Source organism: Fukomys damarensis, unplaced genomic scaffold, assembly GCF_012274545.1.
Source record: "Fukomys damarensis isolate Sample0158 unplaced genomic scaffold, DMR_v1.0_HiC HiC_scaffold_24, whole genome shotgun sequence".
In the NCBI taxonomy this organism is placed as follows: Eukaryota; Metazoa; Chordata; class Mammalia; order Rodentia; family Bathyergidae; genus Fukomys; species Fukomys damarensis.
The window spans coordinates 10608677-10620591 of NW_022900936.1; the positions used below are offsets into that span (position 1 = coordinate 10608677).

Sequence of the window (11915 nt, forward strand, 5' to 3'; positions counted from 1 at the left end):
AAAAAAAAAAAAAAAAAAAAAAAAAAAAGCAGAAGATGTAGGTCAGTGCAAAGGCCCTGGGTTCAATCCCCAATAACACACATGCTTGAATAAAAACCTTCCTGTGCCACAGAGCATGGAGAAGACCCATCAGAGCTGGATTTCACTTCCTGCCTTAAAGGAACTAGGGGGTAAAGGTCCCTTGAGCTGCAGAAGGCAAGCTAGGCTTGAGGACAAGAGCCACAGAGTTGTGTCACAGGACTTCTGACTCAATTCTGCCTTAAAAATGGTGTCCACTTTCTTCAGGTTGCAAAAGTGAGGACAAGTCTTCCGGTCTAGGCCAGGGTTCCTCAGCCTTAGCACAGGGAATGCTAAGGACACGCAAGCTCTCCTGGTCCTACTAGATTCCAGTCACACCTCCACCCAAAGGTGTGACAAATAAAATTGCCTCCAGACATTGCCAAATATTCCTGAGGGAGCCTGGATTGAGAATCACTGGTTTTAACTAAACATTCAGGAAAGCTAAATTTTCATTGAATGAAGTCAACCACTGTAGAAATCATACGGCACTTACAGTGAATGTTATCAAATCCAAATAAGCTTCCCTGAATAGCCAGAAAGAAACACAGAATTCCATGATGAAGGAAGACCTTTGCATCAAAGTGCTATTTATGGCTTTAAAGAGCTGTGAAAGATAAAGAGTATTTAAAAATAATCCCAGGGCCCTCAACTTAAAGGAGAAAAAAAACGGGAGATCAGAAGAAAAGGATGTTTGAACTTGAACCTTGAGGTTGAAAGAGGCAGAACAGGCAAGAATACAAGATCTACTCAGCTCACAAGATCTGTAATTCCACACAGTGGCACCTGCAGCATTAGGGTCTTAGAGACCCTCGACTCTTGGAGGTAGAGGAACCCAAGACTCTGCACCCAGTCTGACTTGTCCACACAAAAAAAAATTCACACTGTTTGCTTTGGAAGGAGTGCTTAGACATTCAAGGCTCTGAAAATTGAAAAGGATGTTCAAAAATGAATTTGTTTTACAAGCAAATAGACAAACAGAAGCATGTGAACCTGAATGTGGGTGCAGCGTGCCTTTTTAAAAAAATGGAAGTGATTGTGAATTTGTGTGCATTCCTTAAAGCAGATCCCTCAAAAGCTGTACAAATTGGCTTTCCAGATAAGATCACGCGTTCTCATTTCCACCTGTCTCCTTTCCAGCAGGCAGAAAGAGAAAAGGGCTCAATGACTTGAGTGTCTCTGGTTGCTCAGGACTGGATGATGATTTATGATTTCTAAGTCTGAGAATTTCAGAAGCTGCCAAGCATGAAAAGAATGAAAAATCTTCTAAGTCAAGAGAAAGAAAGGGAGATGACTTGGTAGCATAGTGTGGGCTTCTAAGACTCTGAAACACTACTCTGAAAGCTGTCACGAGCAAGCATGCTGTGGGCTCTTGCAGACAAAAAGAGTTATTTTATCCAGATTATTCCCCCACATTGCCAGGGAAAAGGGACTCATTTGTAATCATCAAAGGAATGCTGACAGACTTGAAATGGGATTACACTCTATTATACTCATCCGAATTAAAGATTTGTTTTGAAGATCATTCTTAGATTTCTTCCTCCCTGCTCCTCCAACCCCAAATGAGGCCATTTGTATTCATGGGACATCTGAGGCAGACATGAAATCAGACTGTTCGCAAACATACATCTCACACTCAGTGGCCTGAATTTTGAATTTTATTATTGCCACGTTTTCTATACATGGGAATTTTGGCTCTCAGGTCAAAATGACCTGAAAGCATCAATTCAACCTCTAACTTGTTAATGTGGGAAGGCTGGGTCAGAGGTTTGAGTGAGCACATGACACGGGTGTTGGAGAGAACATGCATCAGAAATGTACATATGGAAATGTAAAATCTATGCCCAGGTAGAGTTGTCTGGCAGCTATACGGCCTTACTACTAATCCCACAGTCCCAAGGCCTGTGGTTTGCTTACTATTTTAGAGTCTGTGACACTCCAACCTGTTGTTTGCTAAATAGTAACTTCTTTGTTATTGTGTGTTCAGGAACCCACCAAAAGCAGGCTCTCTTGGGACAGAAATTTCTCTTTAGAGAAGCCCTGTTTCAAACCCAGAATAGTAGCTGGTACTTAAGACACTTTAGAATGTCTCCTGCTTTTTCTAACAGAACTAATCATTCGGCAGTCACCCTGGCACTGAGGTCGTCCTGGGGGAGAGGCTTGGGTGCCTCAGGCTAGAAGGCATAAGTCAATGGAAGAGCTCAAGTGGGTCAAGAAAGTACATTGTGATTTTAGCTGCCAAAAAACACAAAATATGTGAGATAACCTCTCTTTCAAGTTAGAGATGTCATTAAGTATCAAGACAAAGCGAGGAACATGAGAAAATGCATTAAAAGCTGTACCATTTCTTTGCTCATCATTACTTTTCTTTCTATTTCCTGCATTCTTTCTCTACTTACTGTCCTTCCTTAGTAAGTACATCCTTCAGTAGTTTTTTCAGTAAAGATTTATTAGTGGTTAAATTTATCTTTACAGTCACTCTTATAAATAGTTTAGCTATGTGTATAGTTCTAGGCTGACAAGTTGTTTGGTTTTTTTACCCCCACAGAACCTGGAAATATTATTTTTCTATCTTCTGGATCCAACTGGTATTGTTGGAAAGGCTTTGAAAAGAACATTTTTTTTCTCCAACTGCTTTTAATACTCTCATTTTGTCTAAAGAATTTTACACTTTTGGTACGCTACAACTACAAATTATCTTGCTTGGGATGACTGAATCAGAATCTTTTATCAATTCTTGAAAATTAATTATAGGATAACCAACACTGTGTATTTCCTTTCCCTCATTTTCCCTAATCTGTCTTTCTGAACTGTTCACTGGTGTAGGTTGAACTTTCATTTCATTCTCCATGTCTTATCAGTTTTTTCTTTATTTTCCATGTCTTTATCTCTTTTGCTTCATCCTTGATAATTTCCCCAGCTTTGTTTTCCAGATCATTGTTTCTCAATTCAGCTATATCTAACCTGCTCTTTACCTATAGGGTATTAAATGTCAATTGATAAATTTCTCACACTAGTAGATATATTTGAGAGTTTTTTCAAATATGTCTCCTTTCTTGATAGCCTTTTGTTCTTTTCTCATGTTGGAGATTCTCTTTTACTTCACAGGACCTCTACTGTTTTTGCTGACCATTGCTTATATAATGTAATTTTGAATTTTGTGTTCACAATCTGCAGGATTTCATCCCAGGAATCTTAAGGAGCCTGTGTGGATGATGTTCTCATGCAGGGAGCATCTTTGTGTTTATTTTGTGCAATGTCTTTATTAGTTTCTCAGCTTGGGTTACCCAGTAAAGGCAGTGTGGTTACACATTCCCAAGAGAGATTATTTTCCCCCTCCAATCCTCACAGCCCAAGCTGAGACAAGTTTCCTTATCATCTTTCTTCCTAAAGTCTCATCCACTTTGTTATGAAGGTGCAGCCCTACAAGGTCACGGCTTGCTTGCAGAGATCTTTATTCCAACTTCTTCCTTCTCTTGGTCTAGAGCCCTGTCTCACTGCCCCATATACCTAACTCTTGGCTGCTGGAACCATCAAACGTCCTGGTGTGGCCATGGGGTCAGCACCAGCTGGCTTTTGAAGTTCTATGTTCTCTCTTCATTGTTTCCCCTTGGGTATCGCTCATACTTAATCTTTCCTGTATGCATTTAAAGGGTAGTTATTGTATTTCATTCCACAGTTCTGAGTATTTTGTGGGGAAATAATTTCAGAATAATTACAGCTCCTTGTCTATAAATTCTTTGGGGCTGGATGGCATTATCTTTAATAGACATGGAGTGAACAATATCGTAAGTTCTAGGAAAGATTTGGCTCTGGTAGATTAAGTAAAAACAAGTCTAAAGCAATGTCTAGATTAAAACACTGCTGGGGGAATGGGATAAAGTAAAATAAAAGTTATTTTAAAATAAATTAAAGTATTGCTTTAAACTACTTGTAATTTATTTATTCTTTCCTTCACATTAGAAAAATTGTCTGGGCTCAAATCCTTAAAAATTATTTAACCTCTCTTTGCCTCAGTTTACTTTTGAGGTAGGTACCGGGCATCGAACTCAGGTCCTTGCACTTGCAAAGCAGGTGGCGGAACCACTGAGCTAAATCCCCGGCCCTACTTTTTTATAACAGTAGTGAAGGTTATTGAGCACAAAGTTCTCTGAACAGTGTCTGGCATACAGTAATTTATGTGCCTGATAAAACAAAGGTATTTCTAACTCACCAATGACTCCTACTGTACTAGGACAGAGTTTTAACTGGAGATGGTGAACACAGAGGGGCCAATGAAGGCCTGGTAGAACAAGGTGCTTCCTGTCTCCCCTAAGACAGAAAGGGTTAGGGTCACATCATCAGCTGCCTCTCCAATCTAAGATCTCCCTTTAGAACTAATATTCTGATGACTAGAATTTATGTTCCTAAGATAAGCTATTTCCTTACAGAATGATACAAACACACCAACCTCATTAAAGGAGACAGAGTATCACAAAACTTTGGAGTGTCCTTAGTGTCCTTGCCCTGCCATCTTCTTTTTTTTTTCTTTCTGTTTTTTTGTTTGTTTGTTTGTTTGTTTTTTGAGACAGAGTCTGACTATGTAGTTGAAACTAACCTGGAACTCCCTATGTAGCCTAGATTGGTCTTGAATTCACAGTGATCCTCCTGCCTCAGCCTCCCTAGTGCTGAGAATACAGGTGTGCACCACCACGCCCAGCTGCCCTGCCTTCTTAATCCATGCTTAGCTGGAAAAGTGAGTTTGGGGTCTTTTGAAACTCAATTGATACTGAGTTCAAACCCTAACTCTTAAATTTCACTGGCAGCTGTGAGGCTGGTGAGAGGAGTAAGCAAGGCAGGCAAGACTGTGATGGCACAGCCCTCTCCAGGGGCACATTCCCCTCAAACTGACGCCTTTCCAAGAATGCTGGGAGTGCTAAGATGACAGGCACTGATCTCCACCATTCCCGAATCATGACCCCATCCATGAAAATAATGTGGGAGTGCATCTCTCACGTAGGTTTGTTTATAAATTACACGCTGCTCTAGGATCAATTTAAATGTCGATTATAACTTCACTTTTTAAAAGGTGCAAATATAGTTAGTCCTTGATCTGCTTGGATTCTATATCCATGGATTCAACCAACTGAAAGTGCATTAATTACATCTCTTCTGAACATGTACAGACCTTATTCTTGTCATTATTGTCTAAGCCATGCATTATAATAGCAAGTCACATAGCACTAGGATGTTCCCCGAAAGCCTCATGTGTTCATGAGGTGGGGCTTTGGGAAGGGGACTGGATCATGGAGCACTATGACTGATCTGCTGTCAGGGGATGCCGTCTGGTTGGAGGTGGGCCACTGAGGACATGACCTGGAAGGATATTTCCCTGACCTTGCCTCTCCCTTCTCTCTTGGCTTCCTGAGCGCCGTGATGTGAGAAGCTTTCTTCCACCGGACACTACCACCGTGCCCTTCCTGCCTCAGAGTTGGCCACCTGTGGGCTGAACCCTCTAAAAACCAAACGAAAATAAACCTCTTCTTCTTAAGTGGTGGGTGGTGGGTAGTTTGCCTCAGCATTGAGAAAGTGACTAAGACACATACCATTTATGTCAAGTTAGCTATCGGGCATAACCTAGAGGTGACTTAAAGTATGCAGAAGGATTGTGTAGCTTATATGCAGGTGATGAATTGTTTTATGTAAGAAACTGGAGCATCTGGGAATTTTGATGCCCACAGGAGCCCTGGAACTGCTCCCCCAAGCATACTAAGGGTTGCCTACAGACAAGTCCAGAAGGTCCAACCTCTTCTTCCTGTGTTCCAGGGCATGGCCTGCAACTGTACCCACTGAGGAAGGATGGTGAGGGAAAGATGCTGAAGGAAGGGTCAGTTTCCTCCAGGGGCCACAAACTGCAGAGGTCACTCTGAGCTATCTAGAAAGCCCTCTCCATCTGTGGTGCCTTTTTCTGGTCTTGCTCCCATTCGCCCTCCAAGGCCAAGTCCCCTGCCCTAGCCCCAGCCTGGAGCTGGAGGCTTCCTCTGCTCTGCTGACTCACTGGGTGGTCTTGGATAGTTAGCTGCCCTCTCTGAGCTGCTTCTCATCAGGAAATGAGACTGAATACTTGCCTCACCGGGTTGCTATGAGGACGAAAGCAAATAACACTGAGCTCAGTTGATTTGTACTCCTTGCTTTCTGTTTCTTCCCTGAAACTGCTGCTAGGCTGCCCTTCCCCATAGAGCACCTGGGAGACCAACCCATCAATAACGGGACCACTCACGAGCAGAAACACCTCCTCTCTGCTCCAGAAGAGCCGGCAGGGCATTTCTCAGATGTGGTCACTTTCCATGGAAACAGACTAGCGGTTTCAGGCGCTTGCTCTTCCTCTCCCTTCCCTCCGTGACAGCTGGAAACCTCTTTCAGACATCTGGCTTGCTTTTCTTTAGTTACGAGCTGCTTTTTCATTCCATAAAATTTTTTACAGGGAAGATAACCCCTGAATAAAAGAATGATGTGGCTGAGGCATAATAAAATGCAGAGATGTGTGTGTGTGTGTGTGTGTGTGTGTATGCGTGTGTGTGTGTGCACGCGTATACATGCACTCACATGTATATGTGCTGGGAGATCGTGACAAGCTGGGAAAACACAGTCCCGTTCTCCCGGGTGCTGAGCCATGGGTGAGGGGGTGCAGGGCACCCCCAGGCAGCCATGCTTGTGTGTCCCTGGATGAACTGATGCACAGGAAGACAGCCCTCCCTCTGGACACCAAGGTAGGGTCCCCCGCTCTAGCTGCACATCAGAATTGCCTGGTGAACTTCAGAAAAGAGATTGGTGTCTGACTCTTCCTGGGTCAATTAGATCAGTAACCCTGGGGTATAACTGAACACCCACAGTTTTTAGACTCTCCAAGTCACTATGTGCTTTCAGCTCACACACTATTTGAGAGCAAAACAGAAAATGGACAGTTGGAACCCTGCAATCAAGAGTTAGCCCCAACCCGGAACTCCCAAGATCCTTGAATCACCATCTTTCTATACCCTGAAATCCCAGCTAGTGAAATAAGGAGCTAGCAGTCAAGTTTATTCTTCGGAATGTAAAGGATGTATGTTGTAGGCTGAATTGTGTCCCTCCAAAATCCATATGTTGAAGTCCTACACTCCAGATCCTTAGAATGTGACCATCTTTAGAGGTCTTTAAATAGGTGATTAAATTAAAATGAGGTCATTTGTATGCGCCCCACTCCAATATGCCTGTGCTCTTCTAGGAAGAGAAGATTAAGACACGGACACACCCTCACATGGAGGACCATGCAAAGACACAGTGAGAAGACACCAGCACAAGCCAAGGAGTGAGGCCTCAGAAATAACCCTGCCAACTGGTGCGACCACTGTGGAAATCAGTATGGAGATACCTCAAAGAACTAGGATTGGAGGTCCCATTTGACCCAGCTGTCCCTCTGCTGGGTATCTTTCCAAAAGAATTAAAAGAATCATACCACAAGCCGGGCATGGTGGCACACGCCTGTAATCCCAGAACTCTGGAGGCTGACGCAGGAGGATTGCTGTGAGTTTGAGACCAGCCTGGGCTACATAGTGAGACCCTGCCTCAAAAAAAACAAAAACAAAACAAACAAACAAAAGGAATCATATCACAGTGATATGTGTGCATCCATGCAAGCTAAAACTTGGGAACAGCCCAATTGCTCATCAGTTGGAGGCTGGATAAAGAAGATGTAGTTTTCCTATAAAACAGAATACTACTCAGCCATAAGGAATGAGAAAAGAAACTAGAGTCATTCATAGGAAAACGGATGCATATTGAGCCCATACTCTTAAGTGAAATAAATAAGACACATGTGTAAATACCGCATAGTTTCTCTGGTGTGAAAAGCTAAAAGTGTAAATAAGATCCAAATTGTATAACTGATAATGTGAAATAGGAAGAAAAGGGCTAAAGGTGTAGGGGAAGTGGGAAGGGTAGGGGAAAGGAAATAAGGGACAAGAAAAAATATGAGAAAAGGGGAAAATGGAAACAGGGGAGGGTGGAGGGGGTGAAGGGAGGGCAGGGACAAGGGGAAAAAATGAGAACCAAGACCTGTCATGTAAAGGTACAAGATCCCAATGATGAATGTAAGTGTACTGTATACTTTAAAAGTACCAATAAACTCAATAAGATTAAAAGAAAAAGAAATAACCCTGCCAAAACCTTGATCTTGGGCTTCTAGTGTCCACAACCAAGAGAAAATAAATTCCTGTTGTTCGATCCACCCAGTCTGTGGTGCCCCGTTATGGCTGCCTGAGAAAATGAGTACAGTCCGGTACCAGGTACCACTTCTTGCTTGTTTGAGCTACCGATGACAGAACAGGACACCAGCCCGAGGGACCACGTCCATCATACAATGACCTTTCTTTGAGGTCTGGGGACAAAGAAGGTCTTACAAGGGCCTCCATTTTCCTTGTCCCCAACCCTTCTCCCTCCTGCTTCTCACATTCTCCACCCTGTGCTAAAGCCAGGATGAAACCAAGAGCATAACCACGTGGTCAGGAATACTTTGTTCGAAGTTGAGAGAGCGCTCAAGGAATGCAAGTGAGAATCAGAACAACTGTGACCCCTGCTTCCCTCCCTCCATCCTCAGCCCTACTTGAACTTCTCTGGGAAAAAAAGAAAATAGGAAAGGAAAGAAATAGGGAAGGAAGAGAAGACCTAGCCTCCCCCCGCTCTTGGTACCAGGGATTGAACTTGGTACCTTGCGCTTGTGAGGCACACAGGGGAACCACTGAGCTAAATCCCCAGCAGACCTTGCTTTCTTATGGCAGGGACCCCAAAGGGTAACCTACCCTCCCCTCAGCTCTCACCCGCCACACTCCAGCTCCCTGGATCAGTTTATGAACAAAGAGGATAACAGGGATGCCCCTGGATTTCCACTTGCTTTCTTAAAAAAAAAAAAAATCAGTGATCAGTTAGGACAGTTCAAGCCAAATCTTCAATTTGGGAGGGCAGTCAAAAGAACAGAAAATTGTATCCCAAAGAGGAAAATGGATAGAAGCCACGCACATTTGAGGATGGGCTTAAGGATCAGAGGCACTAATTTTGCATGCGGTGCTCTTGCCTTCCCTGGGATCTGTTTTTAATGCGGTGATGATAGCCTTCCAGTGGCTGCTGGCAGCATCTCTAAATCTTCAAGGAAGACAGAGAGAGGGGTAGTTGGGGAGCCTGTGTCCCAGAAAGCTTGGAGGTGATTAGCACAAGTCATAAGCGTGGAGGGGGCTGTGAGGCAGCCTGTGGCTTATTAAGAGATGTGACACTGGAATCCCCAGGGCAAAAAAATCAAAGACCCAAGAAAACAATACCAGCTGACAGGCTCAGATCAAGGCTCAAGGCAGAGTTGAGAAAAACGGAAAGCTTAGTAACTTTCCCAAAGGACTCAGCTGATCTCCCGGGCTGCCCTAGACTGTACAGACTGTGTGGCACTCCTGACATTCTGACACTTTCTTTTACATGGATACATCTTCCCTTCTCCTTCCCAGGGCGAAGGGGCTCCACGTCCCCTCCATCCTCCACTGGTTTTTGCTGTTTCCCTTATTTAGCAAACAAGCAAGCGTCTTTATTGTCAGACATGCTCTTTGGCCCTCAGCTGTTGTTGTAAGGCTCTGCAGGGGAGGGCCCGCTGTCTCAGTGTAGGCCTCTGTTCCATTTCTATACACTCCCGCCAAGTTCATAAAAAGGAACAGGACTGCCTGTCCCCAGGAAAGCAGGCAGCAAGCTTTGAGGCCTTAGAGAATTACATGATCAGGACCCACTGCTTCAAACAACACATCCGGCTGGATGCTGAGACTGACAGATATGGAGCTTAGGAATTTCTCTCTACAGGCTGGGGGTCCCTACAGGCTCTTGAAGTGTTCGGACAAATTAGCCAAACTTGGAGGTCTTCTTCACCTTTCTGCCTTCTTGAGACTTTTCTAATATGTCCCCGACCCCACATTATACAGAATCTGGGTTTGAACTTGAGTGTGACTATGTGTTTTGTTTTGTTTTGTTTTGTTTTTCATGTCCCCAAAAAGATGAGAGCTACTCTGAGCAGAGGGAAAATGCAGCCTGGCTGTGGACAGACCTGACAACACCACCCCCTGCTGATGGCTCCTGGAGCTTGAAACCCTGGAAATGGGGTTCACAAGGAAAGCAGAAGGAAAAGGCTTTTATCAGCTTTATTATTTAAAAGAACTGTGGCAAAGCATCCATTTCCCTCAGGGTGCCAGCTCCCTGTTTTAGGCCTCAAATCCACTGTTCCACAGTTGCCACATAGAGACAGGCATTTCTAGACTTGGGCGGTAACTTATGAGACTGTTGTAAGTATTGCAATTGCTTCCCTACAGACAGGCTCTAAGTGCCTATAATCTGTGAAAACAATCTAACAGTTACATCAAAATTGGCCCAAACAATATTTGTTCAGTTATAATGATGTCACCAGTGTCAACTTTTCATTCTTGCTTCACATATACAGAAGGAGACAGAGGTAGAACTCAGGACTGCTCATTATAGCTTAAATCAGCACATACAGAGCTTTTCTAGCAGCCAAAAAAGTACTATTACAGAAAGAAAAGCGGGGGGTTAATAGCACTTGAAAGACCAGATGCATTTCCCCAGCACATTTACCACCTAGTTTTGATCCTCTGGGGCTTGATTTTAAGGGCCACGGTTTGCTTGCCAAATAGGCATATCTTGGCTTCCTTTGCCAGGCAGGAACACTGCCTTGACATAAAATATTCAAAGCAAAGAACCTCTGACCTAAGGGCTCTCAGATAACAATGACATTCTCTGTAAGTAAATCAGAAACCCAACTCAGAGTCCGCATTGCCAGCGTTCTTGGCCACGTACTAGTCTGTTGCATAAATGCATCCACCTCAGCTCTACTGCAACAGGTCCTGCTCTAGGGTCCAGTAAAGCCTGGGCTTGGCAGAAGATTCCCAGAGGAGGAGCACAGGACTCAGAGCTGCTTCCCGGGCTGGGCTGAGGAAGGGTAGGCAGCCTCCAGCTTTGTCAGGTGGACACCCAGGGTCCTCCCTGTGGCAAGGACATTTGTCGCCTTAACCAAGTGCTACTACTAAGAGCATGTGTTCCTACAGCCATCACCTACCACAAACTTCTTTCACTTTGTCAGGCCACGCGTGCTGCCTTCAAACTCTCAAAGATCTTTTGAAGGAAATTGGATTGGAGCTACGCAGTCGGGGTGTGTGTGTGTGTGTGTGTGTGTGTGTGTGTAATTGAGATCACAAACAGGGAGGGGATCCTGGCATCTTTGGGCTGTACAGCCAGGCCCTGAGTATCTTCCCTGTTCTGTCTCTCACCACCTCTCCACCCGCCTGCCCTGTCTGCCTCTCGGACTTCCCGTGTGACCCGGGCTGTCTCCTTACAGGAGCAGCCAGGAGCCTGACTGGGACGCACCCTTACAACGTGGGAGGCAAACTAAACTCAACTCCTGCGACTAAGGCACGTGTATCTTTCAGTGCCAGGCGAGGCATCGGAGCCTCCGGGGAACTTGCGTACATCGGGGCTGAGGGGCTGATGCGGGCAAAGTGACGAGGTCAACACAGGGAGAGCAACTCTGAATGCATTACACACCCTTCCTCCTGAGGAGGACTCCCCTGCCACCACCCCACACGCAACCACCCCTATGCCAAGGGCTCCCCCCCCAACCCCGCAGGAAAACCGGCTAGGCGCTTGCTTCAATTTCAAACCAACCCGCCCGCCGGGCCCCTCGGGGGCTGCCCCCTCCCTCGGGCTCTCCGGGGGCGCAGGGCGAGGGCTGGCGTTTTACCGGAGAAATCGGTGAGAGCTGCGATCTCTTTGGAGCAGACGAGCACTGTGCAGTAGAAGAGGCG

General features: G+C 44.9%; 1 protein-coding gene across 4 annotated transcripts in view; it reads right to left on the reverse strand.

Moving 5' to 3' along the window:
- The window catches only part of Eva1c (eva-1 homolog C), a 90132-nt gene extending 78217 nt beyond the window's left edge, over window positions 1-11915 (reverse strand). For 2 of the 4 annotated variants that reach the window (XM_033768189.1, XM_033768188.1), the window contains exons 1-2: window positions 11852-11915; window positions 10937-11097 (exon numbers count right to left, since the gene is read on the reverse strand). The gene's annotated coding sequence lies outside the window, so the exon portion shown is untranslated. The remainder of the gene's footprint in view (window positions 1-10936; window positions 11098-11851) is intronic. The other 2 variants (XM_019205185.2, XM_019205187.2) reach the window with 2 other exon arrangements.